This window comes from Zingiber officinale, chromosome 4B, assembly GCF_018446385.1.
Source record: "Zingiber officinale cultivar Zhangliang chromosome 4B, Zo_v1.1, whole genome shotgun sequence".
Classification (NCBI taxonomy): domain Eukaryota; kingdom Viridiplantae; phylum Streptophyta; class Magnoliopsida; order Zingiberales; family Zingiberaceae; genus Zingiber; species Zingiber officinale.
The window spans coordinates 73487656-73493762 of record NC_055993.1 but is presented as its reverse complement, the minus strand read 5'-3'; positions in this window follow the sequence as shown (position 1 = coordinate 73493762).

Sequence of the window (6107 nt, the reverse complement as noted above, 5' to 3'; positions counted from 1 at the left end):
GGTGAGAAGCAACTCACATCGCTGTTCTTGGACTTACAACCGAAGGAAAGCAAATTTAGGGTTTCGGCTAGCTTCAAATCTCGGCGTTCCTTTTGTGTCCGCGTGCTCCCTTCGACAAGAGAAGCTTGGATCCGAGAAGATCTCACGAAAGTGTCCTTGTTCGACCGCCGGAGGTGAAGCCCGAGCGGCGGCTGCGTTTTCGCCCGAGAGGAAGTCGACGCCGCGAGAGAGAAAGGAATTGCGAGATTAGGTCACGGGAATAATTCTCTTCTCTTCTTAACTTATCTCTTTTATAACCTAATATTTCTGTCATCAATTACAACTTAAATATAATCCATTCTTTCCTTAATTAATAAAACTCGCTGGCACAGCTGGTCAACCGAGTTTTAACCAAGTCAAAGGTCTCGGCTTCAATCCCTCAGCCGCGCACTTTTTCCCAATTTATTCCCTAATCATTAACTATGCTATAAACTTAGTTCTCACCATATAAGGTTAACAAAACCGTGTTGCTCAGCTGGTTGGGCCAGTTTTGCTTGGGTCAGTCCGACCTGAGGTCGTGGGGTCGAACCTCGCTTTCAATAATTTTTGTCAAAAGTTCTTTCTTTTTGTAAACATACTAAACGACCTCCAAAAATTACGTAAAAATACTCTAAAAATTCCTAAAAATCTCTAGAATATTTTAAAAGTATTTCCAAATATTTTTATGGACTTTTAGAATTTGAAATAGGGAAAATTGGGTCGTTACAATTGTATGCTTATATGCCATGCCATGTTTAGTTTATTCAGTATACTTAGCATATCCTTTCAAACAGCATGATTTAAAATCATATTTGCATCGTATGCATGTTTTAGTGAGGTAGATGGTTTTTTACTAAGCTTTTTAGCTTACAGATACTATTTTCCTTATACTGCAGATACAGGTAAAAGGAAAATGGACTAGCAGTGGAGGCTGGAGGTCAATGCAGATCAAGATGTGTGTGGAAGGAACTGGAATAAAGATCCTAGGGATCTAGTTTTATTTTATTATGCATTAGAACGTGTTCAGTATGCATTAGTACTTATAGCAAGCGTTATCTTATGTTCCTGTTAGTTAGCAAGAGAACAGTTTAAAACCTTGTTAGTTTTGGTTTCCATATGTTTACATGCCATGAATTAGTATTCTATGCCTTAATCATGTTTAGTATGTTAGCCATTACCTAGTAGAATGTTTCTCTCAGCTTTTATGGTGTTGTGTAATGACTTTGGCACGCATCGTCGATATCGGGGCTCGACACGAATCGAAACCCCGATCACCGCCAGATCGATCAGAGTCTCGATCGGCAGACCGATCGTGACTTCGCGTTGTTGCTCCCGATCGATCCGTGGATCGATCGTGAGCCGAGTCGCCGGTGGGTTATTCACCGACGGTCGCCAGACCGATCAAGAAGCCACCGACGGTCTCATCGACCAATCAGATCACCGATCGGCCAGCACCGATCCAGCAGCCGCATGTGATTGCAGTAGTTTATGGATCGGTCGGTTGAACGATCCGGAGTTTCTTACCGTGCCAGTATCAGTAGATCGGTCTGTGGATCGATCCGAAGTTTATTATCAGTTGTAAACACCTCCCCTAGCATGTGTACAACTCCTAGGTACACCCAGAACACTAAGTTAAACTTTACAGCATTTAGTTCAGTAAAATTTTAAATTAGCCAATTTTCATTCCGCATTAATAGTCCAGCACAGCATAATGTAGCGATCGGCTTCGCAGCCTAGCTAGTAGGAGGCGGGTCGTTACAATTCACCCCCCTCTAGCGCATCTCGATCCAACAATTGGTATCAGAGCGGGGTAGCGTTGATCTGGTGCAACTACCAATCACACAATTTTTCGCGGTGTTTTTTTAATTTTTCAGAATCAACTGAAATTAGTATTCTTACTATATTCCAGTTTCTTTTCGGTCGTATCGATCTCGCTCGAAGTTGGTGCAACACCACTCGAGTTAGTTCTTTTTTATACTTTACTCCCGCACTACTAATCCAAGACGTAGTCTTGGGACATATTTTTCTTTTTCTTGCATATTCTCTCAATGGCCCATCAAGAGGGTTTCAGCACTGTCCGTCCCCCACTTTTCTCCGGAGAAGACTTTGGATATTGGAAGGGGCGAATGGAAACCTTCCTAAAGACGCAATTCGATACATGGATGATAATCAAGACCGGTCTACTACTCCCATCCGACGAAGACGGCAAGGCGACACCCTGCGAAAAATGGGAATCTGTAATGCCCGAAAATTCTCAAAGTAATTTTAGAAGTATTCTATTATTTTTCTGGAATTTTAGAATATTTTTCTGGAATTTTTAGAATAGCCGAAGTAGCAAAAATAAATGAAAACATAAAACAGCTTAAGCGGGAATCGAACCCGAGACCTAGCGAACTCTACGCCTTATAGATGACTTTAGCAACCAGGTGGCCCCAGCAAGGGTGTGCTGAAAGGAAAGGAGAGCAATTATATTTAAGGTTTAGTTGGGGTGTAATTATCACTTAATATAAATATGGAATTTAAGTGGGAGATTTTATTTTTAACGACAACTTCTCCTCACCCTCAAACCCTCACCGCCGAACCTCTCTCTCCCGCACCCTCTCTTCACGCCAAGCCCAAGGAGACATAAGGTTCCATCCCTAGGGTCGTAGGAGCACGTTCCGACGATGACTCCGACACAAGGACGCTTCCCTCGGCGAGAGGAAAGCATAGACGTAAGAGGATCGTCGAGAAGACCTTCTTCTCCGGAAAACTAGCGATCAGATTCGTAAGAAAACTAGCGCAGGATGTAAGTAACCCCTCACCTACAGTATAAGTAGCTAATTGTATGTTTTATACCCTTAGTTTGCATTTATGTTCTCAGTTTAGTCATATGCAGAATTAGAGCACACCAAGTGCTCGATAAAATGCCTAGAATAGGTAAATGCTATAGTAAGAATTTTAATAGCTCAGTTAAATACCCTAGATGCATTTTAATTAGCAAATATAGCCTTGCTTCAGTAATATGGGACTATGGTCCAATGGGTGAGCTTCCACAGTCGCCTCTAGGTTCAGATAACCTAGTTCTAGGTTCAGATAACCTAGTAAGAGCAAGTTAAGATATATTAGCTACGAATCAGTATTTTACTTTATCAGTGACACTGTACTGGACTTCAGTTGTCCTTGGGTTAGGCTCCCATAGTCTTCCCTAGGTTTAGATAACCTAGTAACCCTACTAGAATCGGGATTTGCAACCCCGAGTCTAGTTAGGGATGCGCGCATAGCAAGTACAGTTGTCAAGCCCATCAGCAGCATGATTAGTATTTTTATCTACTTATGAAAATAGTTTTCAAACTTCACAACCAGATATGTGAATACAGCTTAGCTTCAGTATAGTTTTCTCATTGTTATAACAATTAGCTTAGCTTATGTATCGATTTAGTTAGCTTGTTGATACAATGGATAGCTTTTTGTTTAGTATTGGTTAGTATGACTTACATGTTCATATACCATGTTTTAGTATTCTGGTATGATTCTCATCATTTATATTAGCATAGCATCTTTTAAAAGAAAACATGATTTCTTCGAATGCATGTTTTTGTGAGGTAGACGGTTTCTTACTAAGCTCTCAAGTTTATAGTTTCATTTTTCCTTATACTGCAGATAAAGGCAAAGGAAAGATGGATTAGCGGAGGCTGGAGGGCAATGCGTCAAGATGTGTGTGAAAGAGGAGCTTGGAATGAAGATTTTTGGGAACTAGCCTATCCTAAAACTTAGCATTTTCTTTATGTTGTTACTTTTCTGCATCTAGAATGTTAGTGTCTTGAATTATGAAGGTATGCACTAGGTTATGTTTAGATTGTTGGTTTTCATGATCTCAGATACCTAACCATGTGTAATGATATGCCTAGTAGGGATATTATGCTCTTAGTTTATTTCTGAAAGGTCCTGTATGAGTTCGGGTGAGATTTCTGCAGAAATCAGAAACCCAATCGATCAGTTGATCGATTGAGCAGTCCTCGATCGATCAGCCAATCGATTGGATGAAGCCCCCGCATACAGAACACTATGGAATCGATCAGCTGATCGATTGAGTAGCCCTCGATCGATTAGCCGATCGATTGGGATGCGATCTACCACATACAGGGAGCTGATGAGTCGATCAGCTGATCGATCAGCCATGGATCGATCAGTCGATCGATCGAGAATTTAATTCCTGCAAACAAAGAGCCTCTGAATGGATCATCGGATCGATTGGCCAGGCTGGATCGATCAGCCGATCGATCCAGACTTGACTCCTCGCACAGTAGCGAGTGGAGTCGATCAGTGGATCGATCAGCCAGCTCCAATCGATCAGCCGATCGATTAAAGTGTCTGATTTCAGCCAGAAGTGCCTAACTTCAATTTACAACCAAATAGAAAGTTAAGATCCCTTCCTTAGCATATGTATAACTTCAGTAATGTATCCCGAACACAAAGATCGAATTTTATAGCACACAGCATAGAGTTTAATTAATTCAGTTGATTTTCGCACAAGAATAATTAGCATAATGTAACCCCTGGCCTTACAGCTTAGTCAGTAGAAGGCGGGTCGTTATAGAATCTACCACAATCAAGAAGGTGGAAGCTGATGTCAAAGCAACCTGCATACTCCAGTGTGGGCTGACCAAGGAGGAGCTCAACAGAGCTGGTCCATTCTCATCAGCAAAGGAGCTTTGGGAAAAGCTGATCGAACTCCACGAGGGCACCTCGAAAACCAAGGTAAGTAAGCGTGACTTGTTATTTAATAAACTGTATAATCTAAAAATGCAGGAAGGAGAGACGGCGAGTTCGCTCCACGCTCGGATTCAAGACATCCTCAACTCTCTTCATGCGATCGGGCAGAAAGTCGAGAATCGGGACGTCATAAGGTATGCTCTAAACTCATTTCTGAGGAGTACATTGTGTGCATCAATGGTAGATGCCTACAAAGTCTCCAAGGACTTGTCTTGCTTAAAATTGGATGAATTATTTTTGAGTTTGAACTCCATGAGCAAACTAATGCACAGCCAACCGAGAAGGGGGTTGCTTTGGTTGCAGGTACCAGTCGAACACGGGAACTAAGATTACGACGAAAAATTGAACCGAAATCAGAAGACAAACCCAACTCAAAAGATGAAGAAGACGAACTGACCAGCGAACTCGTGAACCTTGTTAAGAAGCTCTACAAGAAGAAGAAGGGCTTCAACAAGAAAGACCTGAAGAAGGCAGTACAATCCAAGGAGGCCCAACCGAGTTCTAAGGTAAAATTTGAAGTTACCTGCTACGGGTGCAACCAGAAAGGGCACATCAAGGCCAACTGCCCCAACCAAAAGAAAGCGAAAAAGCAAAGAAGGAAGAAGGCCCTGAAGGCGACGTGAGATGAATCTTCTTCGGAGGACGACGATGACGAACTCGATCATACGAGTTTACTCGCGTTGATGGCCCGGGACCAGATCGTCGAATCCAAGAGCGAGAGCGAGTCAGAGGCCGAGTCCAAGCGAAGCCACGGATCCGCATCCGTTTCCGAAGGGCCAGACTCCGCTGTAAGTATTCCTACACTTAATAATTTAGTCAATTATTTATTATGCAAGTTAGCTAAGTCGAACCTTAAGATTAAGTCACTTCTAAAGGAAGTAGCTGTCCTTAAAGAAGTGACTAACTCTAAATCCTTACCTGATCAAGTTCAGACTGAAAATTCTACTCATGTTCAAAAACTTGAGGGAGAAAATTCAAGTTTGAAAAATCAGGTCAAGGATTTAAAAAATACCTTAGAACGGTTTTCTTTAGGTTCCAAGAATCTTAACCTAATTCTTGGGACACAAAGAGCCGTTTACAATAGAACTGGGCTAGGATATAAAACTAAAAACAAATATAAATCTTATTTATCCTTAATAAACAAACCAAATAGAAAGGTAATCCAAGCATGGGTCCCCAAGTGCAAATTGGTCAATCAAATTGGACTTGGTCAATAATGGGTCCCGAAAGATCAAATACACTACCTCGATAGGTCATATCGAGGCTATGATCCAGGGGGAGTTAACAGAAAAACCATTAAAATTAAACGAAATTAAAATTATAAATTCAAAATT